The sequence below is a fragment of the Canis lupus genome, chromosome 1, assembly GCF_011100685.1.
Source record: "Canis lupus familiaris isolate Mischka breed German Shepherd chromosome 1, alternate assembly UU_Cfam_GSD_1.0, whole genome shotgun sequence".
NCBI lineage: Eukaryota > Metazoa > Chordata > Mammalia > Carnivora > Canidae > Canis > Canis lupus.
The window spans coordinates 514,117-533,135 of NC_049222.1; the positions used below are offsets into that span (position 1 = coordinate 514,117).

The following is a 19,019-nucleotide window of genomic DNA, read 5'->3' on the forward strand; positions in this document are numbered from 1 at the left end:
GGCCCTCTGGCTGTGGGTTTTCAAGCCCTGAACCCCCTGTTGGGCCTGCACTTGTGCATGGCACTGCTCCCCCAAAGGTCACTGAGAACAGATGCACATGCTGGGTGGCTATAAGAAGCAGGGATGGGTTGAAATGGGCCACAGTCTTCCCCACTCCTGTGATAATCTCTGCTGAGGACATTTAACTAAAATTGAAAACATTAGTTTTTAAATACTAAGCTGGCACTGAGCAGTTGTGTGCTTTCTTACCTAGCAACTAATTACACCTCACAATAGAAGGGGCAGACCCAAGGTCACCTCTTGGACACAGGTTGTAATTAACTGCCTACCATATGAACTTGTTGGTCTTTAGATTCAAATGGAGGGGGAGGTATGTGTAAGTGCGTATGTGTAATTGGATAATTAATACCAACATTCAGTTTAAGTATTTATCTGGTAGGGCTAGCGTGTTTCATCAATGAGAACAGGTTACAATCTTAGTGTTGAAACCCTGGTGTACATGTTGTTCAAGGAAGCGTCAAAACCAAAATTGTGCATGAGAAAGGATTAAGGAACTCCGAGACTGCCAACTTCATGCTGATATGCTTTTTGCATGGAATTAATAGTGTCTTGAACAAAAAATTTGTAGAGTATTATTTGGAAGTACAAGCCGGCTTTTGTTACAGTAATTTTCTCATAGTCAGGTAAAAAGGGAAAGTAGTTGGTATTTCTGTACATGAATTGCTAGAAAGAACAGTCTTTGACTAAGAACATCAGCACAGCTCAAAACCCTGAAAACACTAATAATTCATCCATGCTGAGATGACACAGCTCCCTGGCCTTCCTGCCTTCCGTCTGCCCGTCTCAAAAAAACCTAATTCCAGAACTTCCCACCAGGATGAGGAGTCCTCCCGGTGCTCTCAGGCTGTGGACATGGGTGGGTCAGCAGCACCTGCCAGACACAGATGCCCCCAGATGGTCCTGCCTCGCTGGCAGAGTGAGGTGAGCTTTCCCAGACCTGGGGCTGGGACTGCCGGGCGTATGTCATTTGAGGTAGATGCAGCTGAGAGCAGGAACACAGTAGTTAATGACTGGTGCCAACCTGACATATGGCCTCAGTCAGCACTGTTAGCAGGCCTGCCTTCATTTCAGAGGAGAAACACACCAGAAGATTCAGCATTTGTTTACAAGTCCAGATGGTGACAAAGTGGTAGCTTTGTCACTCAGGAAATAACTGGAAATGATAAATGATAGCATTTTCTGGCAGCTTCCTAGAGGTTAGTGATTCAACACCATTTTTAAAAAAGCACTTATTAAAATGTGAAGTTGGATGGGATTATACTTTATATTGTTGTCAGGTGGGTCCCTCACACCCAGTCCTCTGTTAGTGTCCAAGAAGGCCCAGGACCTAGCACTCACAGTGTTAATGAACAACAATATGGACCCTACAAAAAATACTCGAATATGAAAGTCTTAGAAGCTCTTTAGACAAGAAGAGAAAATATCCTGGAGGTGATGCCCCTTTAAGTTCAACGGGTTCCAACTCTAAGGTGGAAAGAACATGTTAGCAGTCGTGCTAACGTGCCTTGGCATGGCAAGGAGTTTGGATGGCCTCATGAGCTCATACGGCAGATGGGGAGGAGAGGCCGTGGTGGAGTTGGAAGACACGCTTAGCAGGCTAAGTACTGGAGGAACAGAAGTGATGAATGAGCCCTAGAGGACCTGGAGCACAGATGGGGGCACCAGTGGCCCAGGACCCAGGGGAAGAGCCAAGGACCTGACGGAGGAGGACGGGGAGCCAACGGAGAACAGGGGAGCTGACGAAGGAGGATGGGAGACCCGGGGAGAAGGACCAAGGACTCAGGGGGAAGGGCCACAGGATGACTCTGCCCCCATGACACTGTGACAGGATGACCCGGCTCTTAATGCTATTGATTTTTCTGTTGTTTCACCTTCATGGAATCCCTTCCTGTCTGTAATTTTCTTCCCTTGCCTCTCCTAGGCTCATTTTGTGTGCTCTCTCTGGGCTTAGGAGGTGTGGGGCCCCAGTGCCAGCACCTGCTGCATCACGCCCCCCTGAGCAGTGTCCTGCACACTCTCCTGTGCTGTTTCATTTTCACCCTGGTCACTGTTGGTTTTTTTCCCTTGGAGATCATGCAGAAGGGTGTTATTTTCTGAGTGTTCAGAGATTTTCCTGTGGTCTCTCTTACTTATATCTGGGGTGAGCTCACGAATCAGAAACATGGTCAGCAAACACATGGCGGTTTTCACCTTTCAGCATGTGTTGAAGCATGAAGTGGCTGGGAGTTGGTCTGTCCTCATGGCTGTCCCCTAGGCGGGTGAAAGCAGTGTGTGCTCCGCTGTGGTTGGCTGCTCTGGAAACACCTGCCGGACCGGTGGTTGATGGCATGTTGTGGACGTGTGATGTCAGCCACAGACAGAAGGTTCTGGACTTCCCTTTCAGCTCCTGCAGGGTTTGCCAGCTTGTTGGTTCTCCTCTGTGTGCTGCACGCAGCCAGGCAGTCGCAGGATAGCAGCCCCTCCTGCTTGCAGGTGACTAACGTGCATGTGGTCTCACCTTTTATTTGGATCCTGCCTGTGCCATTACATCCATGCCCAGGTGGGGCTGAAGACACCCAGCCAGAAGGGGGAGCCCGGCTGATCCCTGGGACTGTCTACTGCGCCCCCTGCCCCGGGCACGGGGTAGACACCCAGGCCCCCTCGTGGCCTCCACTGACCCCACTGGGCTCCTCTCTCGGCTTCTGCTGTCTCCTGTGGTGGTGGACAGGGTAGGGCACCAGGGTCTGAATGTGTCTTTCCACGCTGCCCCCTCTGGCCTCTGGAGAGCAGGGTCTTGGCTTTCATCTGTGGCAGTTGCGGTATAAACAGAGCAGCTGGGGCTCGGGCCCCATGTGCGCCTCGCCCCCGGCGTGTCCTCACGTGGTGTCACATGTAGAGATACACACCCACTTCTGGGAGCAGAAGGCCACACGTGTCTTCTGCTGTTTGGAGGCCTTGTCTGCCTAGGTGGGGAGCCCCGTTTTATCATGTCCTCTGTGCCCCAACTTGCAGGCTGGTGCTGGGTGCACAGGTGAGGTGTCCCCGGAGCCCCAGTTGAGTCAGCTATGCATCACATGCAGAGTGCCCACTGCTGGTGGGCCCAGCCCTGGTGCCACAGGGGCTGAGCAAGCCACACCCAGGCTTGCCGGAGGGAACGTGCCTGAGGGAGTCAGGTGAACTGGGGCTTGGATGAGCCAGCTTTAGGAGGGGACGGGTGCTGGTGCAGCCCCAGATTGGATCTGGGAGACAGAGGTGTGGACAGGGCCTCAGGCAGCACCTCGGTCATCGTGGCTCAGCCCCTGCCGCCCCCCACTATCCCTGAGTTCGTGCTTGAATCCTTCGCACACGGAGGTGCCTGGCGGTTGTCTTTCCTGGTCCAGGGCTAGCCTCGTCTCCCACCAACCTCAGGCCGCCCAGCGTCTGCTCTAGGGCTTGGCCTCTGGAGCTCTGAGCTCCTGAGCAGTGCGTGGCCTGCTGCAGCTCCCAGAACACGAGCCTCAGGCACGGCCCACCCGCAGGAAAGGCTGTGGGTGGGCTCGTGGCCACATGCGGTGCTCAGCTGCTGGAGGAGCTTGTGAGGACTGCTGTCCTTTACGGAGCTGTTCCCATGTTATCCATGGACACATCTCCAAGTTCCCTGGCCACAGGAGCTGCCATTTCTGATGTGGGTTCCACCCGGGGTCAGCCTGCTTGGGAGGGCGAGCTGGTCATGGGGGCAAGTGCCTTTGCTGAGCTCAGTTTTTAGTCTGGGGGAGCCCACTCTGTCCCAGGCCCTGAGCCACATCCTGGCAACAGCTTCGGACCACCGTCCTCCCAGCTGCGTGCTCACCTCTCCACCTGCCTCCCTGGAGGATGCGCCAGCCTTTGCTGGTCCTGTCAGGTCCAGCATGGGGTCCTGTTGAGGCACCTCCTGGACAGCGTTATCTGGAGTCACGTCTCGCTGTCTGCTTTCCTGGTTTCTTCAGGTCAGGGACTCCCGACACTGGAAGGAGGTCAATGAGCAAGGGCTGAGCACATAAGGTTCCCAGAGGCCAGTGTGGGCCACCAGCAGCAGCCAAAACCCTTCCACAGATGAAGGGGCACAAGCAGCTGCTGGGCAGAGTGCAGAGCAAGGTCCATTCCTGTAAAATGACAGAGGTGCAGACAGCGCACGTGTGCGTGTGTGACAGGTACCCCAGCCATCAGGGATCACAGCTGTGGACAAGAGCAGGACACACTCATATATTACAAATGCAATTTTAAAATCATGTTTTCTAAAAAAGTGAGGCCCTTGCTACATTGATGTGGATAAGAAATGACAGTAACTCAGTGGTGCAATCGACCAACCGATGGACTTGGCCATTACATTGCAGGCTGGCGCCCGGCCCTGGTCCTGGCCCCGAGGACCCGGTCCTCTCCCTTCGTGGTTCCGTGCCTGCAGCCCATCCTAGAGACTGAGCTACACATTTCCGGGGGATGAAACGGGGAGAAATTGTTTGATAGGCACTGACGGGTGCTCTGTGGTGGCTCCCACAGGTGCTATAGACCCCTCTGCTCCTCCCTCTTTCTCCCACCCAGCTGTTCTGCTCAGGCTTCTTGGCTGATTTCCTTCCAATTGATCCATCTTTTGTTTTGCATCCAGGTGAACGAGGAAGGGCTGGGGTTGACATGCAGATGGTTTCATGGGTGCCCGTGAGGGTTCTGCCCACTGCGTGGGGAGGGGTGAGGGGATGTCAGGGGAGCAGCAGACTTGGGCCCAGGCAGACAGGGCAGGCTGTCAGGTGCAGCAGACGCCCTGGGTCGGGGGCCAAACATGGACACAGCTGTGGGACCCCCCAGCTGGGAGCAGATGAGCCTGGGCAGCTGTGCCGGGAGCCACGTCCATTGGGTCCCAGAGTATTTTTCCTGTGCAGCCACAAAGCAGAAATGACATGAAACAAGATGTGTTTCCGACATGAGGAAATGCTTTCTTCAGGGCATCCCAGTGTCACCTGCCTGGTTCCTTCCTGTTCTTTTGATTTTTAAAAATTTTGCTTTACAGTCGCCCTGGTTGGTTCATGAGTTCACTTGGTGTTTGTTCCATCCTGCACAGGCAGGTGGGTGCTCCAGGTGGCTCCCGGGGTCTCACGACACCTGCAGCCCCGATACCCAGGAGGGTCTGAGCTGGGCATGCGGGCAGGACGCTTCCTTGGCCACCACCAACATCTGAGCAACTATCAGGAGGAGCAACTGTTTTCTGCTCCACCCCTTTGTCGCCCTGTCACTTACTAACCAAAACTAAGTAAGAGTGATTCACTTTCCCTCCCGAGTCTTCAGTTAGGTTGCACTGCTAGCTCACACTTTGGCTCTTGGGTGTTTATGTCTGCTAACCTAGAAAAAGAACGAATGACCTGTGGGTGAGAGACAGGACCTACAGAGAACATTATAGGAAGGCAGTGGGGTAAGTGGAGGCCAGTGTCCTGTCCCCGTGCAAGCTCCTGGGGCCTGGAGCCCTCTTCTGCAGGAGTGGTGGGGACACACAGGCATGAATGTGGCCCCGTCAGAGAGCACCCCGCCCTGGACTTCCTGTAAGTGCTCCAGGAAGCTGCAGTGCACCCCGCTCTCAGTGGCCCCAGGGCTTCCCATTCCCCGCACAAATTGTTTGCTCACATGTACACAATATACATATTTCCCTGGTCAGGTGGCATAAGTTCTGAAAATCCATACTGCTGAAGACAAAGGAGGTGGTGGTCACGGGCTGCCCCCTCCCTGAGCCCACCCACATGACACAAGGTGACCAGGCTGGAATGCTTCCTCAGAAGGGGACATGGAATGCTGTCACCCAGGAGAATGTTTTGGATTGTTAAGGTTTTTGTATTGAGATAAAATGCCCATAACATTGATCATCTTAGTGACTTTTTAGTATAGGATTCAGTAGAATTAAACATACTCGTGCCACCCTCACCGCCACCCATCAGTTCTTTCCATCTTGCAAAACTCTGTCCCCTTGAAACATGAACCCCTGCCCTGGCGTTACCCGCCCCCCCCCCCCCCCCCCCCCCCCGCCTTCCATCCATGGGACTGTGACTCCTCTGAGTACTTCGTATTCATGAGACCTGCGGTGCTTGTCTTTCTGGCTCATCTCACTGAGCACAGTGTCCTTCAGGGTCACTCACGTCATAGCAGGCATCAGGAGCACCCTCCTTTTAGAGGCAGAATAACATTCCATTGTGTGGTTACAACCACATTTGGGGTTGCTTCTAGTTTTTGGCGATTAGGAATAAGGATGCTGTGGACATTTCCCTAATTATCAGTGATGATGTTGAGCATCTTTGAATGTTTCGTGGTGATTTGTGTATCTTGTTTGGACAAGATGTTTCTAAATCTTTTGCCTTTTTTTTAAAGATTTTTTATTATTTATTTATTCATGAGAGACACAGACTGACAGAGAGAGGCAGAGACACAGGCAGAGGGAGAAGCAGGCTCCTCGCAGGGAGCCCAGTGTGGGACTCAATCCCAGATCCCGTGATCACAACCTGAACGGAAGGCAGGTGCCCAACCACTTAGCCACCTAGGCATCCCTCTTTTGCCTTTTTATGTTATTGTTTTGCCATAACCATAACTGTGTTTTCAATTGAGAAATAAATGGTGGACATACATTATATTAGTTCAGGTATACAGGTAGTGTATAATATGTGTATACCAGGTTTACAGGAGTTATTTGATATTTGCATATATTGCAAACTCTGCCCATTTCTGAATTGGAATCCTGTTATTGAGTTTGGGGCATTTTCTGTATTCTGGATATAGATCCTGATCAAATATGCGAATTGCAAACGTTGTCTCCCATTCAGCCCATTACCTTTTCACTCTTGATCACATTTGTGATGCACATTTTTAAAATTTTCAGAGTTCAGTTTCTTGTCACCTCTGCCTTTGGTGTCACATCCAAGAAATCATTGCTAAATCCAGTGTCCTGAGGCTTTTCTCCTGTGTCTTCTCCTAAGTTTTATAGTTTTAGGTCCTACATTTAAGTTTCTGATCCATTTAGAGTTAATTGTCGTGTGTGGCATTAAGTCGGCGTCCAACTTCATTCTTCTTCTGTGGATGTCCAGTTTTCCTAGCACCATTTGTTGAAAAGACGCTTTTTACCCCACTCACCACATCCATGGGGGCTTGCCCACGGGCTCTCCATCTGCCCCAGGGGTGGATCTGCCTTTATCCCGGTGCTGAACTGTGTTGACTAATAGAGCTTTGGGGTTAGTTTTAAAATCAGGAAGTGTAAGTCCTCCAGCTTTGTTCCTTGTTTTCAGGATTATTTTGGCTGTTGGGATTTTTTTAAGACTCAGTATGAATTTCAGGATGAGTATTACTATTTCTACAAAAAAAGCCATCGGATTTTGATAAGGATTCCACTGAATCTGGAGAGCATTTAGGGTAGTACTGACATTTAACAACATTAAGTCTTCCAGTCCATGGTCATGGGGTATGTTTCCATTTGTTTATGTCTTCATTTCTTTTGGCAGCATTTTGTAGTTTTCATTGTACAAGTCTTCACCTCCTTGGTCAAGTTAATTCCTAAATCTTTTATTCTTTTTGATGATATTTTAAGTGGAATTATTTTTGTAATACTCTTTTTAGATCATTCATTTCTTGTGTAGGAAAACTGCTTTTTGTGTACTGTATTTGTGTCTTGCCTCTTTGCAGAATTCATTTATTGGCTCTAATAGCTTTTTTTATGGAGTCTTCAGCATTTTCTACATGTAAAATCATATCATCTGCAAACAGTTAATTTTATTTTTTTTCGTTTCCAATTTGGATTCATCTTGAGCTTTTTCTTGCCATTTGCTCTGGCTAGAAATTCTAGTGCTATGTTGAATAGAAGTCAGAGAAGGAGTCGATATTGTCTTCCTGCTCTTAGAGGAAAAGCTTTTTTTCCCACCATTGAGTATTCTATTTGCTATGAACTTTTCCTATGTAAATTTTTATGCAGAGATAGTTTCCTTCTATCCCAGTTTTGTTGAATATTTTTCTAATGAAAGGGTGTTGTATTTTGTCATAAGCTTTTTTGCATTTTTTATAAATTTATTTTAAATAAAAAAGCTTTTGCATCAGTTGAGATGGTCATGTGTATTTCCCTTCATTATGTTGATGTGGTGAATCATGTTGACTTTTGCGTGTTGAACTGTCCTCACATTCCAAGGGGAAATCCGCTTGGTCATGGTGTATAATCTTCTTAATATACCTCCTAAATTCTGTTTGCAAATATTTTGTTGAGTACTTTTGCATCAGTGATCATAAGGAATATTGGTCTGTGTCTTTGTCTGGCTTTGGTATCAGGGTAATGCTGGCCTTAGAATTAATTAGGAGATATTCTCTCTTTTTTGAATTTTTGAGAAGTTTGAGAAGGATTGGTATTATTTCTTTTTAGATGTTTGGCAGAATTAACCAGCGAATAAGTCAATGACCATCTCAACTGATGCAAAATCTTTTTTATTTAAAATAAATTTATTAAAAAATAAATAAATAAATAAATAAATAAATAAATAAATAAATAAAATAAATTTATTAAAAAATTTTTTAAAAATTAACCAGCGAAACGGTCAGGTCCAGGACTATACTTTTTCCCCCCCAAGGAAATACAAAAGATTTTATTTATTTTAATTTATTTTTTATTGGTGTTCAATTTGCCAACATATAGAATAACACCCAGTGCTCATCCCATCAAGTGCCCCCCTCAGTGCCCGTCACCCAGTCACCCCCACCCCCTGCCCACCTCCCTGTCTACCACCCCTTGTTCGTTTCCCAGAGTTAGGAGTTTCTCATGTTCTGTCTCCCTTTCTGATATTTCCCACTCATTTTTTCTCCTTTTCCCTTTATTCCCTTTCACTATTTTTTATATTCCCCAAATGAATGAGAACATATGTTTATCCTTCTCCGATTGACTTACTTCACTCAGCATAATGTCCTCCAGTTCCATCCACGTCGAAGCAAATGGTGGGTATCTGTCGTTTCTAATGGCTGAGGAATATTCCATTGTATACATAGACCACATCTTCTTTATCCATTCATCTTTCGATGGACACCGAGGCTCCTTCCACAGTTTGGCTATTGTGGACATTGCTGCTATAAACATCGGGGTGCAGGTGTCCCGGCATTTCACTGCATCTGTATCTTTGGGGTAAATCCCCAGCAGTGCAATTGCTGGGTCGTAGGGCAGGTCTATTTTTAACTCTTTGAGGAACCTCCACACAGTTTTCCAGAGTGGCTGCACCAGTTCACATTCCCACCAACAGTGTAAGAGGGTTCCCCTTTCTCCACATCCTCTCCAACATTTGTTGTTTCCTGTCTTGTTAATTTTCCCCATTCTCACTGGTGTGAGGTGGTATCTCATTGTGGTTTTCATTTGTATTTCCCTGATGGCAAGTGATGCGGAGCATTTTCTCATGTGCTTATTGGCCATGTGTATGTCTTTGATGAAATTTCTGTTCATGTCTTTTGCCCATTTCATGATTGGATTGTTTGTTGCCTGGGTGTTGACTTTGATAAGTTCTTTATAGATCTTGGATACTAGCCCTTTATCTGATAGGTTATTTGCAAATATCTTCTCCCATTCTGTAGGTTGTCTTTTAGTTTTGTTGACTCTTTCTTTTGCTGTGCAAAAGCTTCTTATCTTGAAGTCCCAATAGTTCATTTTTGCTTTTGTTTCTCTTGTCTTCATGGATGTATCTTGCAAAAAGTTACTGTGGCCAAGTTCAAAAAGGGTGTTGCCTGTGTTCTCCTCTAGGATTTTGATGGAATCTTGTCTCACATTAAGATCTTTCATCCATTTTGAGTTTATCTTTGTTGAGAGATTATTGATCACTGATTCAATCTCCTTACTAGTTATAGATCTATTCAGGTTTTTTATTTCCTCATGATTTGGTGTTGGTAGGTTTTGTGTTTCTAGAAATTTGTCCATTTCACATAGACTCTCCAATTTATTGGCATGCAATTACTCATAGTACTTTCTTAAAATCCATTTTATTTCTATAGAAATGGTAGTAATGTCCCCACTTTTATTTCTGATTTTAGTAATTTGAGTCTTTTTCCTTAGTCCATTTAGTTAAAGGTTTATCAATATTGTTGATCTTTTTGAAGAACCAATTTTTTGTTTCACTGATTTCCTCTATTGTTTTTCTGTTCTTACTTTGTATATCTCTGCTCTAATCTCTATTATTCTCTTTCTTCTGGTAGCTTTGAAGTTTGTTCTTATTCTTCTAGCTCCTTAAGTTGTAAAGTTGGGTTGCTAATGTGAGATGTTTCTTGGTTTTCATGCAAGCATTTATAGCTATACATTTCCTTCTTAGCACTGCTCTTGCTGCATCCCATAAGTTTTGGTATGTTGTGTTTTGTTTTCATTCATATCTAAGTTTTTATCTAACTTCCCTGTGATTTCTTCTTTGATCCATTTGTTGTTATAAAGTGGTGTTTAGTTTTCACATTTCTGTGAATTTTCCAGTTCTCTGTTACTGATTTTTACTTTGTCATGTTGTGGTCAGAGAAGATACCATGCATACAAGATATCTTTTAACATCTATTGAGGCTTAATCTGTAGCCTGACATTTGGTCTGTTTTGGAAAGTGTCACATGTGTGCACTTGAGAAAATCGAGTATGCTCTTCTTGCTGGGTGGAGGGTTCTACACGTATGTATTAAAGCCACTTGGCTTATTGCATTAAGTCCTCTATTTGCCTACTTCTCTCATCTGGTTTTTGTATCCATTATTATGAGAGGAGCACTGAAGTCTCCAGTTGTTACTCTAGAACTGTTTCTGCCTTCAGTTCTGTCGGGATTTGCCTCATATATTTTGATGGTCTGTCACTAGGTGTGTAAATGTTTGTAATTATTATTATCTTGCTCCACTGAGCACTTTATTAGTATATAATGTCCTTTGTCTTGAGTAACTTTTTTATTTGGAGTCTTTTTGTCTGACATTAGTAGAGCCATTCCAAAGGTTACTATTTTCATGGAACCTCTTTTTCCATTTGTTCACTTTCTGTTTGTGTCATTGGGCCAAAAGTGAGTCTCTTGTTGACAGCATATTGTTGGATCATGTGTTTTCATTATTATCCCAATCTGTTCTTTGATTTGAGAGCTTAATTCATTTACATATAAAGTGCTGGTAAGAAGGGACTTACTTCTGTCCTTGTGCTGTTTGTTTTCTATACACCCGATACCTCTTTCCTCCCTCATTGTCTGCATTCCTCTCTTCTTTTCAGTTAAATTTTTTGTAGTGAAATATTTAAATCCCTTAATTTCCTTTGTGTCTGTTCTGTAGCTGTTTTCTTGGTGGTTACCATGGAGATTACATCGAACTTCTTATGGATATAACATTCTAAACTTAACTTATAGCAACAGAATTTAAGTAACAAAGCATAACAGTTCTACAACCCCCATCTCTTGTAGTTGTTGTCACAGTTACATTTTTATACATTGCATGACCAGAAACATAAACTGATAATTCTTGTAAATGTATTAGTCTTTTATGTTATGTAGAAGACAAGATTTGAAATTACAAACCAAAGTTACAATAATACCAGCTTTTAGACAAATAATGTTTATCCTTTAAATATATTAGTCTAAACCATGTGGTAACAGTAAGAGCAGCTACAGGCTGTTGTTACAATAATAGCTTTTGTAATAGCCCATGGACTTACCTTGATTTGGATCTTTATTTCTCACATGGCTTCAAGTTACTGTCTAGTTGCCTTTCATTTCACCTGCAGGACTCCCTTGAGCATTTCTTGCCCAACAGGTCTAGATACAGACTCTCTCAGCTTTCATTTATCTGGGAATGTGTGAATTTCTCCCTCACTTTGCAAAAACAGTGTGCTGGATACAGGATTCTTGGTTGACAGTTTTTCCCTTTTAGTTCTTTGAGTATATTAGCCCACTGCCTCCAGGCCACCAGTTTCTGATGAGAAATGTTAATGAGAAATTAATGATCATCTGATGAGGCTCCTCATATATGGTGACTCCCCTCTCGCTGCTTTCAAGAGTCTTTGTAAAGTTTGATTGTAATTGTCTAGGTGTGGATCTGAGTTCATCTTAGAGTTCGCTGAGTTTGTTGGATGTTTATATTCATGCATTTCATCAAATTTGGGAAGTTTTTGGGCATTATTTCTTCCACTATTCCCTCTTCCCCCTTTTCTCCTTCTGAGAGTCCCATGATGCACATGTTGGTTTCCTAAATGGTGTCTCAAAGTTTCTTTCAGTTCTATTAACTGTTCTTCAAACTTTTTTCTCTGTTCCTCAGACAAGATAACTTTTGTTGCCAAGTTCCAGGTTCCCTGATTCCTTCTACCTATTCATACCATGAATCTCCCTAGTGATTTTAGAGAATAGTTGCATTATATTTTCAGGCATATGACAGTTGCTCAACAATTATATGCATTATTAAATGGTCACCACAATAAGTGTAATTACCATCTGTTATTATAAAAAGTTATCAGTATTATTGACTATATTCCCTACACTGTACTTTTCATCAGTGTTACTTACTTTATACCTAGAGGTTTATAATCCTAATCTCCTTCACCTCTTTCACCCTGTCCCCTACCCCTCTTCCCTCTGGCAACCACCAGTTTTTTCTCTGTATTTTAGGACTCTTTCTGGTGCTGTTGTTATTGTTATTGATTTTGGGGGTTTTGGTTTCTTTTTAGATTCGACATGCAAGTGAAATCATACAGTGTTTGTGTCTCTCTGATTTATTTCACTTAGCATAATACACTCAAGATCCATCCACATGGTTACAAATAGCAAGGTTTCATTCTTTTTATAGTTAAGTAATATTCTGTTGTATGTATATACAGCACATCTTTATCCATTTATCCATCATGGACACTTGGGTTGCTTCCACCTTGGCTATTGTAAATAATGCTGCAATAAACATATGGGTGCCTATATCTTTTCAAATTAGTGTTTTTGTTAACTTTTGTGTATAAGATCGTACTCTAGTTTCATTCTGTTGCATATGGCTGCCCAGTTTTCTTGGCCTATTTATTGAAGAGAGTATCCTTTACCTAGTATATATTCTTGTCTCTTTTGTCATTAGTTGACCGTATATGTGTGGGTTTATTTCTGGGCTCTCTACTCTGGTTTTTTGGTTTATGTGTCTATTCTTATGACAAAACCATACAGTTTAGTTTACTAGAGCTTTGTAATCTAGTTTGAAATCAGGGAGCATGATGCCTCCAGCTTTGTTCTTCTTTCTCAAGATTGCTTTGGCTATTTGGGGTCTTTTGGGATTCCATACAAATTTTAGGGTTGTTTGTTCTATTTCTGTGAAAAATGCCATTGGAATTTTAATAGGGATTGCATTGAACCTATAGATTGTTTTAGGTAGTATGGACATTTTAACAATATTAATTCTTCCTATCAATGAGCATGGAATATCTTTCATTTATTCATTTGTGTCTTCTTCAGTTTCTTTCATCAGTGTCTTAGAGTTGTCAGTGTATAGGTATTTCACCTTCTTGGCTAAGTTTTTGCCTAGGTTTTTTATTCTTTGTGCTGCAACTGTAAATGGGATTATTTTCTTAATTTCCCTTCCTGCTAGTTTGTTATTAGTGTATAAAAACCTGATAGATTCCTGCATATTGATTTTGTATCTTGCAACTTTATTGAATTCATTTATTCTAATAGTTTTTTTGTGGAGTCCTTAGGGTTTTCTATATATATTATCTTGTAGTCTGCAAATAGTGATAGTTTTACTTCTTCCTTCACAATTTGGATGCCCCTTACTTCATTTTTTGGTCTGACTGCTCCATCTGAGACCTCCAGTACCATGTTGAATGAATCTGGTAAGTGGACACCCTTGACTTATTTCTGATCTTAGAGGAAAAGCTTTCAGCTTTTCACTATTGAGTATAATGTAAGCTGTGGGTTGTCATATATAGCCTTTAATATGTTGAGGTATATTCCCTACACCCACTTTGTTGAGAATTTTTATCATAAGCAGATGTTGGACTTTGCCAAATGCTTTTTCTGCATCCATTAAGGTGATCATAGGATTTTTATCCTTCATTTTGCTAATGTGGTCATCATATTGATTGATTTGCAGATCCCAAACCTTCCATGCATCTCTGAAATGAATCCCACTTGATCCTTTTAATGTGTTGTTGATTTGGTTTGCTAATATTTTGTTGAATATTTTCACATCTATGTTCATCAGAGACATTGGTCTCTGATTTTCTTTTTTTGTAGTGTCTTTGGTTTTGGCATTAGGGTAATGCTGGCCTTGAAGAATGAATTTTGAAGTTTTCCTTCCTCTTCTATTTTTTGGAAGAGCTTGTGAAGGACAGGTTTTAGCTCTTCTTTACATGTTTAGTGGAATTCACCTGTGCCATCTGGCCCTGCACTTTTTTTTTTCCAGGGTTTTGATTATCAATTCAGTTTCATTAGTAGCAGTCTGTTCAGATTTTCTATTTCTTCCTGATTCAGTCTTTGAAGATTCTAGGAATTTATCCATTTCTTCTAGGTTGTCCAATTTGTTGGTATATAATTTTCCATAGCAATCTCTTGTAATTTTTTGGATTTCTGTGATGTCAGTTTTAAATTCTCTCATTTCTGATTTTATTTACATGAGTCGTCTTTTCTTCTTAATGAGTCTGGCTAAAGGTTTATCGATTTTTTAAATCTTATCAAAGAACCAGCTCTTAGTTTTATTGATCTTTTTTTTTCAAAAAGACTTTACTTATTCATGCGAGACAGAGAGAGAGGCAGAGACACAGGCAGAAGGAGAAGCAGGCTCCATGCAGGGGGCCCGATGTGGGACTCGATCCTGGATCTCCAGGATCATGCCCTGGGTCGAAGGCAGGCGCTAAACCGCTGAGGCACCCAGGGACCCCCTCATTGATCTTTTCTATTATCTTTTTGGTCTCTACTTCATTTATTTTCACTCTGATCTTTTATTACTTCCTTTGCTAACTTTGGGCTTTAGGTTTTTTAATAGTCTTTTTTAGGTGTAAGGTTAGATTGAGACTTTTCTTGTTTCTTGAGGTAGGCGTATCTATAAACTTCCCTCTTAGAACTGCTTGTGCTGCATCCTAAAGAATTTCAACTACTGTGTTTCCATTTTCATTTGTCTCCAGGAACTTTTATTTCGCTTGATTTCTTTGTTGATCCTTTGTAGCATGTTACTTAGCCTTGACATGTGTGTGGCTTCTTCCATTTTCTTGCATTTGATTTCTAGTAATACCATTGTGGTCACAAAAGGTGCTTGATATGATTTCAATCTTCTTAAATTTATTGAGACTTGTTTTGTGACCAAATATGATCTGTCCTGGAGTATGCACCACATGTGGTTGATAAGAATGTATATTCTTTTGCTTTGGGATGGAATGTTCTACATATATCTGTTAGGTCCATCTGGTCTAATGTGTCATTTACAGCCACTGTTTCTTTATTGATTTTTCTGTCTGGAATATCTATCCATTGATGCAAGTGAAGTGCTAAAGTCTCCTACTATTATTATTAGTTTATCCCTTTAGAATGTTGGTAGTTGCTTTATGTATTTAGTTGCTTCAGGTTGCATGCATGTTTGTGATTGTTATATCCTCTTGTTGGACTGGTCCTTTTATCATTATGCGATGCCCTTCTTTGTCTCGTTATAGTCTTTATTTCAAAGTCTAGTCTGTTCAATATAAGTATTGCTATCCCAGTTGCTTTTTTTTTTTTCTTCATTAGCATGGAATATCTTTTTCCATCCCTTCTCTTTTTATCTGTGTATGTCTTTAGATCTAAGGTGAGTCTCTTACAGACAGCATATAGATGGATCTTGTTTATAGATCCATTTACCCCATGTCTTTTGATTGGAGCATTAAATTATCAATAGGTTATGTAATTATTGCCATTTTGTTCACTGTTTTCTGATATAATTCTGTTCCTCTCTTCTTCTCTTGTTCTCTTCCCTTGTGATTTGATGACTTTCTTCAGTGTTATGCTTGGATTCCTCTCTATTTTTTGTGTATCTATTTATTGGTTTTTGGCTTGTGGTTATCATGAGATTCATGATATATGTATAGCATATATACAGCAATCTATATTAAGTCAAAAGCACTCTAAAAAATAATTTATGGACATGATGTATTTTACTTTATTTTGTGTATCCCCAAGTTTTATAGATATAATTTATTTTACCACTTTTGCTTGTTAATATTCATACTAGTTTTGTAACTCTTAATGAGTATATTAATTATACTACATTTACTATGTTTTTGCTTTTTATCTGTGAAATTTTTCCCTTTCATAATTTTTGTACTTCTAGTTATGGCCTTCTCTTTTCCACTTATAGAAGTCCCTTTAATGTTTCTTATAAGGCCAGCTTAGTAGTTAGGAATTCTTAATTTTTGTTTGTCAGGGAAACTCCATCTCTCCTTCAGTACTGAATGATAGCCCTGCTGGACAGAATGTTCTTCTTGTAGGGTTTTTTCCTTTCAGCACTTTGACTATAACCTATTACTCCTCCCTGCAAAGTTTCTGCTGAAATATCAACTGACAGTCTAATAGGCTTTCCTTTTTACGTAGCTAGTAGCTTTTCTCTTGCTTGCTTTTAAGATTCTCTGTTTAACATTGACATTCTAATTATCATATGTCTTGGTATGTAACTCCTTGGGTTCATCTTTTTGGGGATCTCTCTGTTTCCTGGACCTAGATCCCTTTCCTTCTTCAGGTTAGGGAAGTTTTCAGTTATTATTTCTTCAAATAGGTTTTCTATACCTTTCTCTATCTCCTCTCCCTCTAAGACCCCTGTCCCATGAATCTTAAACACTTAGCCCTTAACCTGTCTCATCATTTAATTTTTTCCTTTTGTTGTTGTTCAGCATGGGTGCTTTCCATGACTGTCTTCCAGACCATTGATTGATCCATTCTGCATCCTCAAATCTGCTATTTGTTTTCTCTGATATAATTTTCATTATACTTATTGGATTCAACTTTTTTAATACTCTCTCATTACTAAAGTTCTCAGAGTTCATCTACTCTTTTTTTCAAGTCTGGTGGGTATCTTTATGACCATTACTTTGAATTCTTTATCAAGTAGGAAGGTGGTTTATCTTCATTTCCTTAGGTCCTTTTCGGAGGTTTTGTCTGATTCTGTGTTTATTTCTATGTATTAGATCCATCAGCTATGTCTCCTGGTCTTGAAGTGATAGACTCACACAAAAGATGTCTTTTGGGGCCATAGTCCCCTCTGGTCATCAGAAGCATGTGCTTCAGGGTTGTCCCCTGGGTGGGCTGCTGGGAGTATGTTGGTAGGGGGAGCTGTCCCCCATCCTGGGGCCAGGAGTCCCTGTGCAGCAGTGTCCGTCCCAGCTGGGGCTACCCCCTGGGTGTGGCAGATGGAGGAGTGCCTGCCAAGGCCAGGCAAGCAGGACCAGCACGTTAGATGGAGAGTGCCAGTAGTGGTGCCTGGCCAGCTAGGCTGAAAGAGGGCAAAACAGTAGTGTCCATCAGCACTTCCATTCCCAAAGAAAGCACCTGCAGATTCCTGCCCCTGCAACACATGCCCTAAAATCTGTCAGTAAGTTTCCCTTACGTATACTCCAGGCACTTCTCAGACTGCTGCCTCTGTACTGGCTCTGAAGCCAAGTGATACAGTACACTAGCCTTCCAAAAGCAGCCCTGCTCTCCTGGAGTTAGGCTCCACTAGTTTTCAAAGCTCCCGGGGTTGAGCCTTGCTGATTTTCAAAGCTAGACATCAGGAGGGCTCATCTTCCTCGTACAGGGTCACCCTGGGGGTTTGATGCCATCAGTCCTCAGGGAGGACCTCTGCAACTGTGATAGCCATCCTGCATGTGGGTCATGTGCCAGGAATTTGCTTCCTGTCTTTGCCCCTCCTGCCCTTCTTGGTGTGGCTTTTTCTTTCTGTCCTTGGCTGTGGAAGAGTTGTCCTGCTAGCCTCAGGTTCTCGGGTTGAGTTGCCTTCTGTGTGGTGGATGCCTTGTGTGTCCGTGGGGGGAGGTGAGCTCAGACTCCTCTACTCTCAGCCCCACGGTCTCAGGGCATTCATGTTAATGTCTGACCAGTAGATCTGACATCAGGTCTTTTTTAGGGACAGATTCTGTAGAATTCCCTTTTTCCTTTCAATGGGCCAAACTCCCTGTGCCTTGTGATTTTTTGGCTGAACATGGCACATTCGAATCTCCTGATGTGGTGACTCTGGAAATCAGACTCCCCTTCCCCACCCCCCTTTCCCAGGCTTTGCTGTTTTGTTGTCATCATTCTTTGGATGGTGGCAGGCTGCCTCTGTGCTGAGGATCAGCCCAAGGTGCAAGCTCAGTGTCTTCTGGGGTCTTCTCTGAGCCTTCCCTTGGGCAGGCACCATCCGTCCTAATTTCCCACGTGTGCAGCTGTTTCTGAATGTCCTAATGTGTGGCTCCCCAAAGGGGAAAAGTGAGAAACCACAGGGGCATCAGGGGGCACCCGCCCTCTCAGTGCCATTGCAGTCACGCAAGCTGGAGCCAGAGCAGCGACAGCAGTGGCCGCAGCCTCTGTATCTGCACCTGTGAAGTCAGAGCACAGACTCTGCTCTTGGAAGGAAAGGGTCCTTCCTGCTGACCTGGCGTCAGCAGGCGGCTCCTGAAACACATGCACAGCTGCCTGCTGCAGGGCTGAGTAGCTGCCCCTGTGCTCCAAGCTAGAATAGACCAGAACTGGCTCCTTCTGCTGGACAGTTGGAATCCTTCAGCAGACTCCACTATCCCAAAATAGTCCCATCAGCCAGATTCTGCCCCTGCAGTGGTCGCTGAGGTCGGGGAGAGTCCTGGCGCTCCCTGAGCTGCCCTCCTCCCAAAGTCCAATCAGGCACTTAAACTTTCCATCTATTGCAGTTTCTTGTTTCTTCCTCTCCACCTTTCATTCATTTTGTCGACTGCCTGTGGGTGGTTCTGGAGATTTGCAGAGAGCTAACTTTAGGGATTGGACTTGAACTCTTGGGCCAGCTCAAGTGATGCCAGGATCACTGCGGACTCAGTGAAACAA

The 19,019-nt window shown here is 43.4% G+C and overlaps 1 protein-coding gene across 1 annotated transcript in view; it reads left to right on the forward strand.

Annotated features, from left to right (window-relative positions):
- PARD6G (par-6 family cell polarity regulator gamma) overlaps positions 1-19,019 on the forward strand; it is an 80,989-nt gene that overhangs the window by 59,095 nt on the left and 2,875 nt on the right. The gene's annotated exons all lie outside the window — the stretch shown is intronic.